Source organism: Triticum dicoccoides, chromosome 1A (assembly GCF_002162155.2).
Source record: "Triticum dicoccoides isolate Atlit2015 ecotype Zavitan chromosome 1A, WEW_v2.0, whole genome shotgun sequence".
NCBI lineage: Eukaryota > Viridiplantae > Streptophyta > Magnoliopsida > Poales > Poaceae > Triticum > Triticum dicoccoides.
This window is the reverse complement of record NC_041380.1, coordinates 20,269,770-20,290,751: the sequence shown is the minus strand read 5'-3', so window position 1 is coordinate 20,290,751 and position 20,982 is coordinate 20,269,770. Positions and strand designations below refer to the sequence as shown.

At 47.3% G+C, this 20,982-nt stretch overlaps 2 pseudogenes; one reads left to right on the top strand and one right to left on the bottom strand.

Moving 5' to 3' along the window:
- The first annotated feature begins 13,907 nt into the window (after positions 1-13,907).
- On the top strand, positions 13,908-15,739 carry LOC119359775 (annotated as a pseudogene).
- Positions 15,740-17,622: 1,883 nt separating this feature from the next.
- LOC119350196 lies at positions 17,623-18,804 on the bottom strand (annotated as a pseudogene).
- Between the last annotated feature and the right edge of the window lie 2,178 nt (positions 18,805-20,982).

Genomic DNA, 20,982 nt, shown 5'->3' with positions numbered 1-20,982 from the left:
GCCTTCCGTGAGTATACCTTGCATCTCTTCTGGCATGCTAGAAAAACCTTTATGGGTAGTAGTACCTCTGTCCAGAGCTCCCACTTCTAGCCCATCTCCTTTTTCTGGAATATGCTCACATTCTAGCCCAAGCACTAGGCCACGTGATATTGGGCTTCCTTGTGGAACGCTCATTGTAGCCGGCCTGCTGGATGGTGTACTAGCCATCCAGGCTGCACCGGCCACACCATCGCACCTCGTCTCGGCCACCTGCGCGAGCTGGCTGGCTTGCCGCTCGTTGCGATGCACACAATGTTTTGACTCGCCATGTCGGATCCATCGTAACTTGCTGCGTCTGGACTGTCTAACATCACGCTGTCTGGTCCGACTGCAACTCGCTGCGTGCCTTGGCCCGTCTCTGTTTTGACCATGCTGAGATGTTGTACGGCATGGACTTCTGGCGCCACACCTTCATCTATCTTCAGATTTTCTGAACTGCTCTTTCGGCCGCAGCTGGCCACTCTCGGACGCACCGCGCAAAGGCTACTTCTCCATGGACGAGCACACGCAGCTTTCGCTGCATCCGCTCCAGCAAAGTTAGCACTTACGTCCATAGCAGTGTCGTAAGTTTTGGAATCACCCTCTGCATCTGTAGATTTGATACGAGTTTCCGAAACATGATCATGATGTAAAACTGTTTCTTCCGCAAGCTTGACAATTTCTTTAGTCAACGCTTGAGAGTCTGGATCCTCCTCGTCCACGAGTTCACTCATCAACATCATATCACCATCATCTCCTTGCTGGGCCATGAGCGCCTTCTGCTTCGGTGCTTCCTCGCAGTCAGCCTTGAAGTGGCCGAGGAGGCCGCAGTTATAACACCTCACTTTTTTTATGTCAAACTTTCTCCTTGGTGGCGGTGCGACCTCATCGTCTGAGTCGTCGTCTGAGTCGGCGAAGTTCTTTCTCGCCGAAAGTTGTTTCCCCTTCTTCTTGCTGCTGCTCCTGGATCCCCTTGCTTTTCTAGGGCGATCCACTACGCTTTCGTGAGCATCACAAGCTCGTCGTTCCTCCTGTCCCCAAGAGTGTACCTCATGCGCTCATCGTGAGCCTTGTACCTTCCAACAAGATCGTCGATGGAGAGAGTCGCGAGATCGACGCACTGCTCGATCGCCGTGACAATTTGCAGGTACCGGGGAGGGGCCGCACGCAAGAAACGATGGACAACCGAGGTCTCCGTGAGGTTTTCTCCAAGCGCGTGAATCCGATTGACGAGAGTTGCCACCCGTGAAGTGAACGTGTCCACGGACTCATCGTCGCCCATGACCAAAGTCTCATAGTTCCTTAGGAGAGTTTGGAGATTGGCTTGCTTGACGCGGGTGTGTCCCTCGAACATGAGCTTCAAAGTATCCCACGCCTCCTTCGCCGTTTCTTTGGCGATTAGGTGTTGGAGGACATCCATTGGCATCACCGAGTAAATCGCTGACGCTGTCTGCCGATCCTTCCGGTGCTCGGCTCCCTCCTTCTTGAACGCGTCGCCTCCTGGATCAACTACGTCCCATAGCTCGTTGGCGTGGGGACCACACTCCATGAGAGCCTTCCAGACCCCGAAGTTCTCGCGATCAAACGTGGATACGACGAATTCGCCGGAGCAGCAAATACTTTAGCCGCACCGGAGTACTCTCCCAGCTGCTTGTTCTTCTCGTCGTCCACCATGATTCATCGTTACTAGAAGATTAATCTTGCTCTGATACCAATTGTTGGCCCAGACGGCGTTGCCGAGTACTTTCCGGCGACACCCGATGACCGACGACGAACGATGATGAAGCAACACTGGATGAACTTGGTTCCTGCCCCAAGTCAGCCTAGCCCGACGAGATACTTTACGTCGAGATGCGTTGTATATAGCTAGCTTGATTTACTCTAGCCACGTCCAAGCTAGCTAGCTCGATATTGTTGATCGATTCTTGCGGCCGGCCAGAATACAACAACACACGCGCACACACGAATCGGTAGACGAGATTGATGGCCGCAGGTACGTCTCGTACCTGTTGATTTCTTTATTGCTTTCAATCTCAACTCACGGTTACAAAGTAAAGGGGTGCACCGGTATATATACTAACTATCCTATAGATAACAAGTAATCCTACTCGGCAATGATTATCAAGCCAACACAGATTCGGGTACACATACATGATTAGGACACGGACGTATACGTATTCGTGTTTAACTCCAACAATGGGTTCCCCCTTTGAGGGGTCCTACCATATCAAGCCGCTAGACCGCAAAGGGCCAAGTAATGGAGATTGTTTGGAGATCGGTAGGCGGCATATGGCTTTGGTTTGAAAACGCTGGCAACCGATGTAATGTTGGACCAGATCCTGCGCATCTGCTCGGGCCGTCGGCCAATAGAAACATGTACGGAAGGCCTTGCTTACAAGGGCCCGGGCTACGGCGTGGTGGCCGCCGAGTCCAGCATGGATTTCTACCAAAAGCTTTCGCCCTCCCTCTTCGGAGATGCACCTTTGAAGGACTCCGGTAGTGCTTTTCTTATGAAGCTCTCCCTCGTGGACCTTGTAGGCTTTAGATCGCCGCACTATGCAGCGTGCCTCATTTTGGTCCTGGGTAGTTCCTGCCTGGTTGGGTAGGCCAGGAATGGTTCTGTCCACATGGAGATTACGGGCATTATCACGTGGGCTGAAGGTGTTATTTCGGTGGTGGAGCCTCTGATTGTGTCAGAGTGTTCGGTATCTGGTGTTGTGGCCGGGTCCGGACTATTATTATCGGTGTCCCCTTCCCATACCACGGATGGCTTAAACAGCTTTTCCAAGAAGATTTTAGATGGGACAGGGTCGCGCTTAACGCCAATACGGGCGAGGATATCTGTCGCCTGATTGTTTTTCCGAGCCACATGGTGGAATTCAAGCCCCTCGAACCGAGCTGACATTTTGAGAACGGCGTTGCGATATGCCGCGATTTTTGGATCCTTGGCATCAAAGTCTCCATTTATTTGAGATATTGCGAGGTTCGAATCCCCAGGCACCTCCAGGCGTTGAATGCCCATGGAAACTGCCATCCGGAGACCATGTAATAGGGCCTCGTATTCGGCTGCGTTGTTGGAGTCTGTGTATAGTATTTGGAGTACGCATTGGACTGCATCTCCGGTGGGGGACGTCAGGACGACGCCGGCCCCTAGACCAGCCAGGATGTTAGAGCCGTCAAAGTGCATGATCCAATTGGAGTACGCGCCGTACTCTTTAGGGAGTTCGGCTTCTGTCCACTCGGCGACGAAATCGGCCAGTACTTGCGACTTAATGGCTCGCCGTGGTCTATATGTTATGTCGAACGGGAGGAGCTCGATAGCCCATTTGGCAATCCGGCCCGTGGCATCGCAGTTGTTTATTATGTCGTTGAGTGGTACTTCTGAGGTCACCATAATTGAACACTCTTGAAAGTAGTATCGTAATTTTCGGGATGTCATAAATACCGCGTATGCTATCTTTTGATAATGTGGGTACCGTGATTTACATGGAGTGAGGACAGTGGATACATAATATACCGGCTTTTGAAGTGGGAATTTATGTCCATCCGTCTCTCGTTTGACGACGAGCACTGTGCTTACAACTTGGTGAGTTGCCGCTATATATAACAGCATTGGTTCGCCGATATTTGGCGTGGCCAAGATTGGGTTAGTGGCCAGGATGGCTTTTATTTCTTCCAACCCGGCCGTGGCTGCGTCCGTCCACTCGAAGTGTTCGGTGCGCTGAAGAAGGCAATAAAGGGGGGTGCCTTTTCTCCTAATCGGGATATAAAGCGGCTTAAGGCCGCCACACATCCAGTTAACTTTTGGATTTGCTTGAGATCAGTTGGGATAGTCAACTGCGACAAAGCTCGGATTTTAGCCGGATTTGCTTCAATTTCTCTACTGGAGACGATGAAGCCCAGGAGCTTTCCGGCGGACACGCCGAAAACGCATTTTTCCGGATTGAGCTTAATGTCGTATGTTCGGAGATTGTCGAACGTGAGTCACAAGTTGTCTATTAATGAGTCGACGTGTCTGGTTTTAACGACCACATCATCTACGTATGCCTCCACTGTTTTGCCGATCTGCTTTTCCAGACATGTCTGAATCATGCGCTAATACGTTGCGCCGGCATTTTTGAGCCCGAAGGGCATTGTGTTAAAACAGAAGGGGCTGTATGGAGTGATAAATGCTGTTGCGGCTTGATCGGACTCCGCCATCTTAATTTGGTGGTAACCGGAGTATGCATCGAGGAAGCATAATGAGTCATGTCTTGCGATAGCGTCGATAATTTGATCGATGCGAGGGAGGGAGAAGGGATCCTTTGGGAAAGCCTTATTAAGGTCCTTGAAGTCGACGCATAGGTGCCAGGATTTGTTCTTCTTTGGTACCATCACTAGGTTTGCTAGCCAGTCCGGATGTTTTATTTCTCTAATGAATACGGCCTCCAGTAACTTGGCTAGCTCCTTTCCCATGGCTTGTCGCTTAGGTTCAAAGAAACACCGAAGAGTCTGCTTGACCGGCTTGAATCCTTTTAGAATGTTAAGGCTATGCTCGGCCAACCTGCATGGGATTCCTGGCATGTCTGAAGGATGCCAGGCGAATATGTCCCAATTCTCGCGCAAGAACTCCCGTAGTGCGGCGTATACATCGGGGTTTAACTGTGCCCCGATGGATGCTGTTTTTGTGGGGTCCGTTGGATGGACTTGGAATTTGACTATTTCATCTGCTGGTTTAAAAAAGGTGGACTTGGATCTTTTATCGAGTATTATGTCATCCCTGTCCACTGTGGAGCGCAGCGCAGTTAATTCCTCCGCCGCAAGGGCTTCGGATAATGCCTCGAGGGCCAGTGCGGCTGGTTTTTTTTCGGCGTGGAGTGCTATATCCGGATCACTAGCTAGAGTGATGATTCCATTAGGCCCGGGCATTTTGAGCTTCATGTACCTGTAATGGGGTATGGCTTGGAAGATCGTGAATGCCTCCCACCCAAGAAGGGCGTGGTATCCGCTACTGAACGGGGCCACTTGGAATGTAATTTCTTCGGACCTGTAGTTCTCCGGAGTGCCGAATACCACATCTAGTGTGATTTTTCCAGCGCAACGTGCCTCCCGACTGGGGATGATTCCTCGGAAGGTCGTGCTGCTTTGCTCAATACGGTTTCTGTCTATTTCCATTTTTTGAAGAGTCTCCTTATAAATGAGGTTTAATCCGCTGATGCCGTCCATGAGCACTTTAGTAAGCCGAAAGTCGTCCACAATTGGACTGACGACCAAGGCGGATGGTGCTCGGGCTGTTCGGAATTTAGGTTCGTCACTTGCATTGAAGGTGATAGTCGTGTCGCTCCATAGATTTATTGCTGCCACGTGGCAGACTTCGGCAAGGCTGTAGAGTGCTCGCTTACGCCTATTATTTGAGGCGAAGGTCTCGAAGACTGTCAATACTGTATTGTTATCCACGGGATGGTGCTCTGTGGTATTTTGAATGAGGAGATCCTCACCGCTCTCGGCAACCTGCCGGAGTACCCAACATGCTCTAAGGTTGTGTGTTGATATGGTATCCGATGTACTATGAATTTTGCAGGGCCCGTTAAGCCATCCCTCCAATACGGTTCCACGCCCTGTAGTGGGCTTTTGCTTCTTTGTAATTGAGTCGGGCGACTTATGAGAGTGCACCCTTTTAGTTCGGACTGGGGGTTTTGTCAGAGCCGGATTATCCCAAAATTTTGTTTGGGTTTTCCAGGCGCTTTCCATCGCACAGCACTTCCGCACTATGGCCGCCAAGTCAGCGAAGTGTGCTATGTCATGGCGTCTTATGGCGTTGAGGATTCCCTTGTCCATGCAATTGTTGCAAAAGAACGAGATTGCGTCTTCCTCGCGACAGTCCTTGACCTTGTTCATTACAAGGAGGAATCTGGCCCAATAGTGATGTACTATCTCTTGGGGCTCTTGTCTAATATGGGAAAGATCGTTTATATCTGGGTGGGTGGTTGGATTTAAGTTTAGACCTTGACCCAATATCAGTCCCAGGGGCGGGGGAGTCTCCGATCTTGGAAGTTCGGGCTCCAAAATGTTGCCCCGCAGGTTCGGTATGCTACCTGATTCTAGGTTTAGGGTTAGGGTGATGTCCTCCCGTGGACGGGTATCCGGCTCAGAGAGCTCAGGAATCCGGACATAGTTCGTCCTCAGGATAGAGGAAGAATCGCCGCATCGCTCCTCCACTACTGCTATCTGATGGGTGATCGGTGGAGAGTTAATCTCCCTTTGGTCGGGTTTAAGCCCGATCCAATCATAGTCTGTAGCGACTCCCAGAGCGGCGATGCGATCCAAGAGCCCGATCCAAAAGCTCCATTGGATCCATCTGCTCAGTGAATTTCGAGCCGATGTGGAGGCTATTTTCGATGACCCGAGAAGTCATCGTCGGCGCAGCGGCCGAGCGGGGGGTCATGACGAAGCCGCCTAGTCGGAGAGTTTGGCCTACAGCCAGGGCTCCCCCAGAGGTGATGTTGTTCTTGACAACGAGACAAGCCATTCCTCCTTATGATGAGGACACAGTGGAACTCTCAATGAAAGCACCAATGTCGGTGTCAAAACCGACGGATCTTGAGTAGGGGGTCCCGAACTGTGCGTCTAAGGAGGATGGTAACAGGAGGCAGGGAGACACGATGTTTACCCAGGTTCGGGCCCTCTCGATGGAGGTAAAAACCTACGTCCTGCTTGATTGATCTTGATGATATGGGTATTACAAGAGTTGATCTACCACGAGACCGAAGAGGCTAAACCCTAGAAGCTAGCCTATGATATGATTGTTGTTGTCCTACGGACTAAACCCTCCGGTTTATATAGACACCAGAGGGGGCTAGGGTTACACGGAATCGGTTACAAGGGAGAAGATCTACATATCCGTATTGCCAAGCTTACCTTCCACGCCAAGGAGAGTCCCATCCGGACACGGGACGAAGTCTTCAATCTTGTATCTTCATAGTCCAACAGTCCAGCCAAAGGATATAGTCCGGCTGTCCGGAGACCCCCTAATCTAGGACTCCCTCAATACACCTTCTATCACAGATCCGAAGGCAAGATTTTTGTTGCTAAGAATGGATCCTTTCTAGAGAAGGAGTTTCTCTCGAAAAGAAGCGAGTGGGAGGAAAAGTAGAACTTGATGAGGTAATTGTACCTTCTCTCAAATTGGAAAGTAGCTCATCACAGAAAACCGTTCCCGTGATGCCTGCACCAACTAGTGAGGAAGCTAATGATAATGATCATGAAACTTCGGATCAAGTTACTACCGAACCTCGTAGGTCAACCAGAGCACGTTCCGCACCAGAGCGGTACAGTAATCCTGTTATAAAAGTCATCTTACTAGACCATGACGAACCTACGAACTATGAGGAAGTGATGATGAGCCTAGATTCCGATAAATGGCTTGAGGCCATGAAATCTGAGATAGGATCCATGTATGAGAACAAAGTATGGACTTTGATTGATTTGCTCGATGATTGGCGAGCCATTGAGAATAAATGGATCTTCAAGAGGAAGACCGATGCTAATAGTATTGTTACTATCTACAAAGCTCGAATTGTCGCAAAAGGTTTTTGACAAGTTCAAGGTGTTGACTATGATGAGATTTTCTCACTCATATCGATGCTTAAAGTCTGTTCGAATCATATTAGCAATTGCCGCATTTTATGAAATCTGGCAAATGGATGTCCAAACTGCATTTCTTAATGGATTTATTAAAGAAGAGTTGTATATGATGCAACCAGAAGGTATTCTCAATCCTAAAGGTGCTAACAAAGTGTGCAAGCTCCAGCGATCCATCTAACTGGTGCAAGCATCTCGGAGTTGGAATATACGCTCTGATGAGTTGATCAAAGCATATAATTTTATACAGACAGCATATAGTTTTATACAGACTTGCGGGGAAGCCTGTATTTACAAGAAAGTGAGTGGGAGCACTACAACATTTCTTGTTGGGGATATTACTGCTGGGCGTAAACCGGCCTGTCTGGGCCGGGTCAACTTCATCAGTAGTTCAAGAGTGCTAAAGCCCAAGAAGGCAGATGAGGGCCTAAGGCCTGTAGCCGGTTCAAGACTTGTAGCTGTAAACCGGGATTTGTATATAAACTTGTATTGTAAGTTAGGAATAAGGAGAGACCAACCCAGAATACGAATATCGACCGGTGTTGGGACTCTGTGAACCGACGGGTGTCACCCGTGTATATAAGGGGACGACCCGGCGGCGGTTCAGAGATAGACAACAACTCGATACATAGGCGAAGCTTGTTTGCTCCCTAGTCATCAAAACCCCATCAATTCCATCACAACTAGACGTAGGCTTTTACCTTCATCGAAGGGGCCGAACTAGTATAAACTCTCTTGCGTCCCTGTGTCCGCTTTAACCCCTTCAAGCTAACCCGCCGCGATGGCTCCACGACTAAGTCCTTTCTCTAGGACATCTGCCGTGACAAAACCACGACATTTCTGATAAGTATATGTGAATGACATATTGTTGATTGGAAATAATGTGGAATTTTCTAGAAAGCATACAGGAGTGTTTGAAAGGAGTTTTTCAAATAAAGACCTCGGTGAAGTTACTTACAAATTGGGCATCAAGATCTATAAAGTCCGATCAAGACGCTTGATAAGACTTTCGATGAGTACATACCTTGATAAGATTTTGAAGGAGTTCAAAATGGATCAGTCAAAGAAGGAGTTCTTGCCTGAGTTGTAATGTATGAAGCTGAGTAAGACTCAAAACCCGACCACGGCAGAAGATAGAGAGGGAATGAAAGTCATTCCGCATGCCTCGGCCATAGGTTCTATAAAGTATGTCATGCTGTATACCAGACCTATTGTGTACCTTGCCATGAGTTTGGCAAAGGGGGTACAATAGTGATCCAGGAGTAGAACACTGGACAATGGTCAAAATTATCCTTAGAGGACTAAGGAAATATTTCTCGGTTATGGAGGTGATAAAGAGTTCATCGTAAAGAGTTACGTTGATGCAAGCTTTAACACCGATCTAGATGACTCTAAGTCTCAATCTGGATGCATATTGAAAGTGGGGGCAATGAGCTAGAGTAGCTCCATGCAGAGCATTATAGACATAGAAATTTACAAAATACATATAGATCTGAATGTGGTAGACCAATTGACTAAACTTTTCTCACAAGTAAAACATCATCACACCTTAATACTTTTTGGGTGTTAATCACATGGCGATGTGAACTAGATTGTTGACTCTAGTAAACCCTTCGGGTGTTGGTCACATGGCGATGTGAACTATGGGTGTTAATCACATGGTGATGTAAACTATTGGTGTTAAATCACATGGCGGTGTGAACTAGATTATTGACTCTAGTTCAAGTGGAAGACAGAAAGAAATATGCCCTAGAGGCAATAATAAAGTTGTTATTTTATATTTCCTTATATCATGATAAATGTTTATTATTCATGCTAGAATTGTATTAACCGGAAACTTGATAAATGTGTGGATACAGACAAAACACCGTGTCCCTAGTAAGCCTCTACTAGACTAGCTCGTTAATCAAAGATGGTTAAGTTTCCTAACCATAGACATGTGTTGTCATTTGATGAACGGGGTCGCATCATTAGCAGAATGATGTGATGGACAAGACCTATCCGTTAGTTTAGCATAATGATCATTCAGTTTTATTGCTATAGCTTTCTTCATGTCATATACATATTTCTTTGACTATGAGATTATGCAACCCCCGGATACTGGAGGAACACCTTGTGTGCTATCAAACGTCACAACGTAACTGGGTGATTATAAAGATGCTTTATAGGTGTCTCCGAAGATGTTTGTTGGGTTGGCATAGATCGAGATTAGGATTTGTCACTCCGAGTGTCGGAGAGGTATCTCTTGGGCCCTCTCGGTAATGCATATCATGATAAGCCTTGCAAGCAATGTGACTAATGAGTTACTTGCAGGATGAAGCATTATGGAACGAGTAAAGAGACTTGCCGGTAACGAGATTGAACTAGGTATGAGGATATCGACGATCGAATCTCGGGCAAGTAACACACCGATGACAAAGGGAATAATGTATGTTGTCATTATGGTTTGACCGATAAAGATCTTCGTAGAATATGTAGGAACCAATATGAGCATCCAGGTCTGCTGTTGGTTACTAATCGGATATGTGTCTCGGTCATGTCTACATAGTTCCTGAACTCGTAGGGTCCGCACGCTTAACGTTTGATGACGATTTTTATTATGAGTTATGTGTTTTGGTGACTCAAGATTGTTCGAAGTCCCAGATGAGATCACAGACATGACGAGGAGTCTTGAAATGGTTGAGAGGTAAAGATTGATAAATTAAACGATAGTATTCGTACATCGAAATGGCTTCGGAATGGTTCGGCTATTTTTCAGAGTACCGAGGGGTTACCGGAACCCCCCAAGGGAAGTATTGGGCCTATAAGGGCCATAGGGGAGAGGGGAGGCAGCCTATAAGGGGTGGCCGCGCCCCCCTCCCATAGGGAGTCCGAATTGGACTAGGGGAGGGGGGTGCCCCCCTTTCCTTCTCATCTTCCCTCTCCCTTCCCCCTTTTCCCCCTCCATGAGAAGGAACAAGAGGGGGGCCGAATCCTACTAGGACTGGGCCTCTTGGCGCGCCCCGTAGGGCCGGCCTCCTCCCTCTCCCTCCTTTATATACATGGACAGGGCACTCCTTGGAGACACACCAATTGTTTCAAGCCGTGTGCGGTATCTTCCTCCACGGTTTACTCCTTCGGTCATATTCACGTAGTGCTTAGGCGAAGCCCTGCGCGGATCACATCACCATCACCATCACCACGCCGTCGTGCTGACGAAGCTCTCCCTCGACCCTTTGCTGGATCAAGAGTTCGAGGGACGTCATCGAGCTGAATGTGTGCTGAACTCGGAGGTGTCGTACGTTCGGTACTTGATCGGTTGAATCGAGAAGATGTTCAACTACATCAACCGCGTTAAACTAACGCTTCCGCTTTTGGTCTACGAGGGTATGTGGACATACTCTCCCCCTCTCGTTGCTATGCATCTTCAAGATAGATCTTGCGTGATCGTAGGATATTTTTTAAAATTGCATGCTACGTTCCCTAACACTTTGCATACAGTTTCAAACATTCAAAGATACGCATGGTGTTACGACAATTTAGACTTTTGGCAAGTGCCATACTACCGAAGTCCACTACTTTGCCGAGTGGCAGCAACACTTGGAAAAGGGCAAGGGAAACTTGGCAACGGGTTGGCTGAGTATTACGCTCGGCAACGCCACATGGCGATGGTTGGACTGGCAAAACGGTATTTAATGAGTGTTTTCTATCGTGCGCTCGAAAAAAGGTTTTGCTGAGTGTCATATTCAGAGCTACCAGGTCCTTGATGCGTTTTGGCAAATTATTTGGCGCGGTCGCTGGGTTCTCAGGCATTTCTTGGTCTGTGGGCTGTTGGTTGGCCGTCTATGGTGAAGTCGCGGTCGCTTTGTCGAGGAGACATGATGACGATGCCACTTTGCATGCATCCTCCACAGTGTTTTTTTTATCGGCGGTGTGTGTGGGTCTTGTGCATAGCCAGATTGGTCTGGGTGCCTTGTCTTTTGGCACAATGTAATGGTTTTCGCCTGGTTTTCTATAAGTAACTAGACAAATCTCCTTCTTTTTTCAAAGATTCGAGATCCATCGGGGACGACTTAGATGTAGTGTGAGACAAACAAGTAGTACAACATTAGACAACGTGAAGACCAACTTATGCAAGCAAAGGTTAGAAAGGCTAAAATCTCAACTGACCATGGGCAAGAACATATGACCCCTCCTGTTCGAGGCAACACTCAGATCTGTCATGTCATTGAAGCTGATGCTAGCTCTTTTCTCTTTAGCGTAGGGCCGAATGGGGAGAGAAAAGAGCACCGGAAGCGGCCTCCTCCTTCCTCGCGCAGCGGCAGCAACTCAGATGAGGGGTGGGAGTGTTAGTGGCAGTGTGCAGTGTGCAGATGCGGAGAGGCAGCACCAAAGGCTAGTTTCCTGGATCTCTCCTTCTCCGATGCAACGGTGCTTCAACCGGGGAAAGAACCTAGGAGTATGGCGTCGCTCCGACCATGGCAGGTAGGTATCTGGGAGCAGCAGTGGGCGGCGTCCGGCTTTCCCAGTGGGCTGGACGGCTGGTGCGGGATCAGGAATATCCCTATAGGGCTCCGAAATATATATGTATAAAAAATATTCGCTTGAATACTTGGCGGGCCACGACCCATTTCGCCCCCAATGAAGCTTGGCCGCTTGGCACAAGATGCGCAATATTCTCACGTGTTTCCTCCTAGCCCTGTAATAATTTGGAAGAGCTCCTGTTCGACGCTCGTTAGCGATAACGTTTCGCTGAAGGTTTCACGCAAACGAGCCAGCCCATTCCCAAGAGTCGAGCAAACGTAATAAAAAAAACAGCGTATGATGGTGTCAGACACTCGACCAAACGGTGGATAACAACGTTGCCATCTGCTGCAACTAAGCGGCTGGGCATGTCTTAAATTATAGCCCCACCCTTGAAGTACTATGTGCACCTGCAGATCCATTTTTAAATCTTTTTTAAAATGAATAATGTCTTCTGGAACAAATTTCAGAACTCGAACAAAATTTTTAAAAGTATTATTTTAAGAAACATGAGCAATTATTTAAAACATTAATACAATTATTAAATTCTAAACATTTACTGAATTCTTTTATGTATGATAAACAAATTTTAACTATATATTCAATATTTTGTAATACGCGCTGAACAACTTTTTAAGTACACCTTGAATTTTTTGTGATATACACTTAAAAATATTAAAAACTCATTGAACTTTTTTGTCATATACGATGAACTACTTTTAATTATACATTGAACATTTTGTGTAATATACGACGAACAATTTTTAACTACGCGTTGGACATTTTCTGATGTAGACTAAATAAAATGTAAATACACATTAAATAAAAGTTTTTATATACGATGATTATTTTTTGAATTGTGAACAAAATTTTAAAAAGTTTTCTATTTTTTTAAAAGTGGACCAAATTTGAAAACTAAACAATTTTGAAATCATGAACAAACTTTGGAAATTCAAACATTTTCAAAAACAATCGATAAAAATAAGAACAAAAAGGGAAGGAAAAATAAATAAATAGAAGCAGAAGCATAAAGAAAAGAGGGAACAGGGAAAACCAGAAAACCGGCAAAAATCGGTTGAGTGAACCTTCTAGAAGGTTCCCAAAACCAGTTGCCTGGCACTGCTTTGACGCTCGAATTGGGCCGGCCCGTTTTGCGGTGCTCACTCAAGCACTTCAGCAGAAGCGCAGCACCTCGACATTCACGAGCGTCAAATAAGGAACGCCATAATTTGGTTACTAAATAGTTTCAAACTCAACAGTCAGCGGTACCATCAAACTTGCTCAAAGCTTTGATCAAGGCTTAAAAATACACCCCTACGCCATATTCTTGACTCAATCTTAAGCATACATTTTGCACAACTGTTAAACTCATGGTGTAAGTTGTGATTACACTAAAAACAACCTAAACATATACTGTATTTTACTGGCCAAAAGAAATTCGAAAAAAGGGGTGCTATCTTAGTGGCCAAATGCATACTAAAATATTGGTATGGTTGAAGTGATTAAGGCGAACAAAGAGTGAGGTGCAAAACAAAAGAAAATCTACTCCATCCGACCCATAATATGACAGCATTTTTTGACAATAAGATAGTGCCAAAAATGTTCTTATATTACGGGACGGAAGCAGTAGATATTTAATGACAGGATTAACAAGACGTACCATGATTGGTTTCCTAGCTGTAGGAGTACGAAGTAGACGTGTCACCTGACAAGACAAGTGACAGGTTGTTGCAGTGCAACCATGACCATAGCTGGTATTACAGACAGATAACGCAATTGCGGTGCAGCCATGGCTACGAAAACAGAGCTTCTTCGTTTGCTACATCTGCTGCTCCTGCTCCTTCCGCCTCCCCTCCGCAATTACCTGTCTACTGATCAAGCCGCCGGCAGCAAAGTCGGCCATGGCCGGCTCCAAGAATACCACCCGATAATTTTGTTCCCGGGCATAAGCTGCCCCAACCTCGAGGCGCGGCTGACCGACGCCTACGCCCCGTCGCTTCCGCGCTGCGGCCCGCTCAAGGGGAAGGGGTGGTTCCCGCTGTAGAACAACACCCGGTACCTGCTCGACCACGACTACTTGCCGTGCTTGCTGGAGCAGATGAGCCTCCTGTACGACCCCATCCTCAACGACTTCCGGAACCAGCCCGGCGTCGAGACGCGCGTGCCGGACTTCGGTTCTTCCTACGGTTTCACGGCAAAGGACGATGTGTAAGTGATCCCTTGGCTGATTTGTACTGCACGTAGTAAGTATTGATTTTTCTGTGTGCTCTCTGTGGACTTAGATTTGAAAATTGGCCTTACGGTGTAACTCGGCGTCTCCAGGGGACATGACGTATTTTGCCTGTTAAAGCCCGCGAAGAACTGGAGGCACAAGGGTACCGCGATACGGCACGCTCCACCCTCACCCAGCCAGCCATCTCATGTGTACTCCGACTACTTTGCCCGTGTCAAGGATCTGGTCCAGCATGCGAGCAAGAAGAATGAGAACAAGCCGGTCATCCTCGTGGGGCATAGCTTCGGAGCCAGGGCGGCCCTCGACTTCGTCAATTCGACTCCCCTATCATGGAGGAAAAAATTCATCAAGCACATGGTCCTAATCTCGCCCACACCACCTACGGGCTTTGTGCAGGTGGTCACGAACCTTCTCTCGGGGCCAGAGGTCATTGTTGTCCCAACAGTTAAGCGGCTGGGTTTACGGCTAATGTGGAGGACTTTCGCAAGCTCCCTTTCAGGGCATGTACAATGGTTCTATCTTAGCAATGCCACATAGGATAAATGATGAGGTGGAGGAGAGAGAAATCATAAAAGAAGGCTTGTCTTCTCTTAATTAAGAGAAGGCAAGAGATGATCTGTTAGCACAATATGTCTCACCATATTTTTAGGAATAACTAGTTATTGAAGATAAGGTTAAGAGATGACCCATTGTAGACATGTTTTTTTGCCATCTCTAAATTACATACAAGATTTAAGATAAGACTACCTTATCGACCATTGTACATGCCCTCATCCGTGCCGTCTCCTCTGGTTTTCGGTTACGGGCCGCTTGTAGTTACCAAACATAGAAACTACTCAGCATACGACTACACGGATTTCCTCACTGTGCTCGGTTTCAGCACCGACGTCGTGAAGCGGGTGCTACCAACGAAGCTGAAGGTTGACGCGCCAATGGTGCCAACCACATACCTTACTGGTGCCAGCATCCAAACGCCAAATCAGGTGATGTTCTGGGAATGTAATTTTGATGTGGTTCCAGAGTATGTATATGGCGATGGTGACAAGGTTGTGAACTTAGTAAGCGTGTTGGCGTTCGTGAAAGAAATTAGCAGACAGCAGCGGCGGAGTAACATACACTTCAAGTTCGTCAAGATTAATAATGTTACGCACTCTACTATTGTTATCCAGGAACACCCGCTCAAGAGAGTTATGGCTGAAATTCTAGAAGCAAATCACAGAAGAGACAACATGTGATATTTTTTAGTGATATTTTTTAGTTTTCGCTCATATTAAAAATGTTATATTATGGAGACGTTGGCATTGTTGTGGAATAAAACCATTATGTAAGGAATTTTTATAAGTTGGATGAGAATCAAAAGGATCTGGCGGCTATACAACATGCTTTTTAACAGCCATTAAAAGATTCTAAAACTTAAACCCTGTATAGCTAGTTTATTTTTTAATCAAAAGATTCTTATTTCGACTAGAAAATAGTAGGAAATTACTCGCAAAAATATAGTAGGAAATTCTTACTGCGGTCGTAGAGGAAAGGAAAACAGCTGATAAGCCGTGGCCGTGACTCGTGACGTCACAGGGGTAAAGGAGAGTAGACGTGCAGAAGCGGTGATTGCAGCACAAACACGCAGTCTCGGTCCAGGGGTGGAGAGGGCGAAACCGGTGCCATGGCAGCAGCTGCGCCATATCATGTACCGTAAAGATGATGCTGCTGCATGTATTGTAAAGTTGCTCGTGTGGATGAGGTCCTTGATATGTAGGGCATGAATTATGGGAAATTATGGATGACGATACTTGCCTAGTCGCATCTAGACACACAATTTTCGTGCCATGGGTAATTTATCAATTTTACCAAATTGCATAATGTTGCTTTGGGTTCATGGCATGGTTTTAAATAGCGCGCTATAGCATCCTATAGTTTTTAGAAGCGGTCATGCACTAAGGAACTTTTGTCCAAACACATGAGCAAATATTTTAAATAACATGTTATAGCATCGTTGTAGCACGCTATAGCATTTAGAAGAGGTCCGCCGCTAAGAAGATTAGCACGCTATTTAAAACTTTGGTTCATTGTCTGACTTGTGCTATCATACTTTGTGGAAGGTATGACCACAAACACCAAGTAACAGTGCAATTTTTTCCGTCTTGTCGATGGCTCGACAACCTGATTCGTCAGAACCTCTAATCATTTTAGATCATGTCTTTGGTTTTTTTACGGTGGATCATGTGCTTAATTTGTGGTGCTGAACTCGTAGAACATTACCTAGTGTTAATCGCAATAATAGATGATATCTTTTGTTGCGCGGGTGACCGAGGGGCTCCAACCCTAGCCGCCGGGTCACCGCTCCTTCCTCTCCCTCCCCTCCGTCGTCACCCGTGGTCGGCGCCGGGCATAGCTTGTGTGTGCGACGACGGCGGGGGAGGCACTCCTCCCTCTCACGGGTCATAGGGTGATGCGGGGCGCCCTGGCTCGTGGGTGTGACCCTGATCAAGATTGTAGTGGCGCCGATCTGGTTCGTGACGGCCCAGATCTAGACTATGGCGGTGTGGCGGCCGGCCGGCCGACATCCTAATGGCGGTTGTGGTGGCAGTGTTGGCGACGGTGATGACGGTAGCGCAGCGATGTCGGAGGTGGCGCGGGCTGCGGGCAAGGCCGCCTGCCCTGTTCGGGCGGCGGCAGCACGCCATTTGCCTTTGGATCGGCGGCGGTGGCATGAACGGCCTGGTGGTCACGTCAACGGTGCCTCCTTTTCTAAATAAAAAAATGCAATAATGGATTTATGCTTTTGTAATTTTTTCAAGTAACCGTCCCAGTTAGTTCGAAACAACACCTTGTGTAAGACAACATGTTATATATTTCTTTGATAAACTAGGGTCTGGCATTTAAACTAAACTTTGTCGTAGTAAATGCATGAAATTTTAGACTGAACTGCCGGCATTCATGACAAATTTGGAATTTCACAATAGTACTCTCTCATCAGAAGTGGTCCGAGCAAGTGTGTCTGTCTTTTCTCTTTTACAACAACCAAACCAAAGCATCTTTCGCAACAAAAAAAAAACCAAAGCATGCAACTGCAACAAACAATATTCTCCTGTATTTATTTAAATTGCATCGTCTTATTCAGTCTAGCTAAACTCACTCTGCCACTGATAATTCTTATGAATACCTAGATAGAATCTTTCTTTCTTCTCTCGGCGGAGGATCCAAGTACCTCGAATCTAATAACAAGTTAGAGGTTTGAGTGGAGCTGACTAGCTCAGGTACGCTCTGCTAGTTTTGCAGCTACGATCATCAGAATCAGACATAGGCAAAGATGGAAGAAGAGGTGAGCCTGGTGGGCCAATCGGCGGCATCCTTGCTGGGAGGCTCGGCAGCGGAGCCTCGAACCTTAGTACGCTGATGGCCTGCCTGATGGAAGGTCTAAGGCTCCGGTCATGGGCAGTGCACCAGAGCCCGACGACGATCACGCGCTCCATTTCCTGGAAGTCGAACTCCCCGATCAGCCGTGGGTCGGCGGCGTCAAGGACTCTTCCCTGGCTGTACAACTCCGACACCCGTTGAGCCAGGTGGATCACAGTATCGTTTGGGAGGGCCACGACAGGCCTGCGCCCACAGGCTATCTCGAGTAGGACAACGCCGAAGCTGTATATGTCCGACTCAGCGGTGGCCCTGCCAGTCACCATGCAGTCCGGGTCCATATACCCCATTGTGCGGGCGAGCTCCGTCGTGTACGACCCATGGCTATGGTCAACGAGCCTTGCGAGCCCGAAGTCGCCAAGCTTGGCGCTGAAGGAGGTGTCCCGTGTCCAGCATGATGTTGCTCGGCATGATGTCCCTGTGCAACACACATTGCTCCCAGCCTTGGTGCAAGTACAGGATTGCCGAGCTGACCCCCAGCACAATCCCATGCCTAAATGTAGAAAACGAAAAGCAGAAAATTACGTGCAGGTCATATTTAGCAAGAAAGGGCGAAGCGTTCCATAATTATTGTATCCAGGCTTCCCAGAAGATCTGCACGCCAAGAATAAATACCTGATCGGCCATGCCATCACATCTGCTGTATTGTAAAGGTGAGTGTCGAGACTGCCACCGGGCAACAGCTCGTAGACCAGAAGGAGCTCGCCGCCACCATGGCACCATGCAATGAGTTGCACGAGATTGCGGTGCCGAAGCCGGCTTATGGTCCTCAGCTCCGAGATATACTCCTTCATCCCCTGTTTTGAGCTCATGGATACTCTTTTTATCGTCACATCAAGGTTCAAGTCCTTGAAAAATCCTTTGTATACTGAACCAAAACCTCCTTCTCCGAGCTTTCTGCCGTCTGCGAAATTACCTGTGGCAGTTGCCAGCTTCTTGTAACGAAACTGCTTGGGTCCTGTTCCTTTCCTGAGCTGGTCTTCCACCGCCACAACATTGAACAAGTCCATTCCCATCTCGTCGAGTCTTTTCTTCGGCCGGTGCATGAAGAGCCATACCCAGGTGCCCTGGCCGATCAAGGACAAGACTGAACCGGCAGCCGCACCCAGGCTGATAATCAGTTGCCGTTTCCTATCTGGAGAAGATGGAGCTCCTGCTCGGTATATAATGGACTGACTACCAGTCAGTCGATTAAATTAGATTTGGATCGGTCACCCTTTCTTTTTGACATGCAGCGTGTGTTGTGATGTGGCGTGTGCATAGCTCTGGCTGGCCGTGGCGCGTGAGCTAGCTAGCTCGGCTTGCCGCGTCCCTCTGTGAGCTAGCTAGCTCCGTCTGGGCGTGGTTAGAGCAGACACCGTATAACGCCGACCCACAAAATGCATTTGTAGTTCGTAAAAAAACGGCTTTGCGGACCGGCGCAGGCGGCCGCAGAGTTAGACCCCACAAAACAGACCCGTATAAAAGGATATTCACGAAATATGCTCTTTTACGGGTCAGCTTTACAGTGTCTGCTCTTGCGCCGCTCCCGCCAGTCTGCAAATATCAATACCACGCCACAAATACAACAATCATCCGCATTATAAATAATTATTCAAAAAAAATATTAATACCACAGCACAATACAACAATCATCCACATTACAAATAATTATTCAAATCACCGAAACAAACTAAATAATGCAATATAAAACTTGTCCCCAATACAAATCACACATGAATTAAATGAAAATGAATAGAAAAATAAGTTTTGTTACTGTCCAACCCTTTGCCAATGGTGCTCAATGAGATCCTCCTGAATCTGAAAGTGGGTGTTTGCATTTTCAATCTCCTTGTATGTCTGAAGAAAAGCTCTAATGCGGTTAGGGTCTCTAACTGGTTTGACACGGCTACCCACATTGTCGTAGAAGAACTCGAAGTTCATGCCTCTCTCATCTTCGACAATCATATTGTGAAGAATAACAGATCATGTTATGATCTTTTTCAAGGTCCGCTTGTCACGAGCAGGACCATGAACAATGGCAAACCTAGATTTCAAAGCCCCGAATGCTCTTTCAATGTCTTTTCGGGCTGCCTCTTGCACCCTTGTAAATTCACATTGTTTTCTAGTTTTGGGTTCTTTGATACTCTTGAAAATGTGCACTAAGGAGGGTATATACCATCTGCAAGATAGCACCCCTTTGTGTATTCATGTCCATTGATAGTGTAGTTGCAAGCAGGAGTATCACCACTAGCAAGCCTAGCAAACAAATGAGACCATTGCAACACATTGATATCATTGAGAGTACCCGGCATACCAAAAAAGCAATGCCAAATCTATAAATCCTCGGATGATACGGCCTCTAGCACAATTGTTGCATCATAAGACTTGCGACAATACATTCCCTGTCATGCCTTCGGGCAATTTTTCCAATTCCAATGCATACAGTCAATGCTACCTAGCATGCCAGGCCAACCTCTCCTCTCATTAGATGCCATCAATTTTTTGTGTCATCCTCGTTGGGTGCCCGAAGATATTCAGGACCAAAGACACGGATGATCACTTTGGCAAACCTATGCACTGACTCAATTGTGGTATCTTCACCGATGCGAAGGTACTCATCGGCATAGTCAGCCGGAACACCATATGCAGTCACCCGTATAGCTGCCGAGATTTTTTTATATGCACTAAATCCATTCAAGCCCGCGGCATTTCTTCTTTGAGTAAAATACCGACAATTTGCCTCGCAAGCTTGAACAATTTTTACAAAGAGAGATCGGCGCATTCGGTACCTTCTCCGAAAGAGGTGCGGCGGATATGTTGGATTCTCCGTGAAGTAGTCTTGCATCAACATCTCGTTCCCGAGATGGCGATTTCAAGGAATGCACAGAGGGCCGACGGTCGATCCTCGCCGCCTCTTTCGTTTCTCATCTTCACGGCAAGGGCCATCACCAACGTCTGCTGCCGATAGTTTGCAAGCAGCGTCTCAACATTCGAGTCGTCCAAATCGGACGAGTCATCGAGCAAAAACTTCTCGCAAGGGCTCAATTCCATCTACATGAACAAGAATCGCACGCCGCGTCAACCAACTATGGATAGCTCTCGCCACAAAGCACAAGTAAACACTAATCGGCTGCTCGAGGGCGGTGGCTCTCCGACGGTTCGGGTGGCAGTTGATCCCCAGCGGCGACGGCAACCAGGGGCGGTTCGTGTCG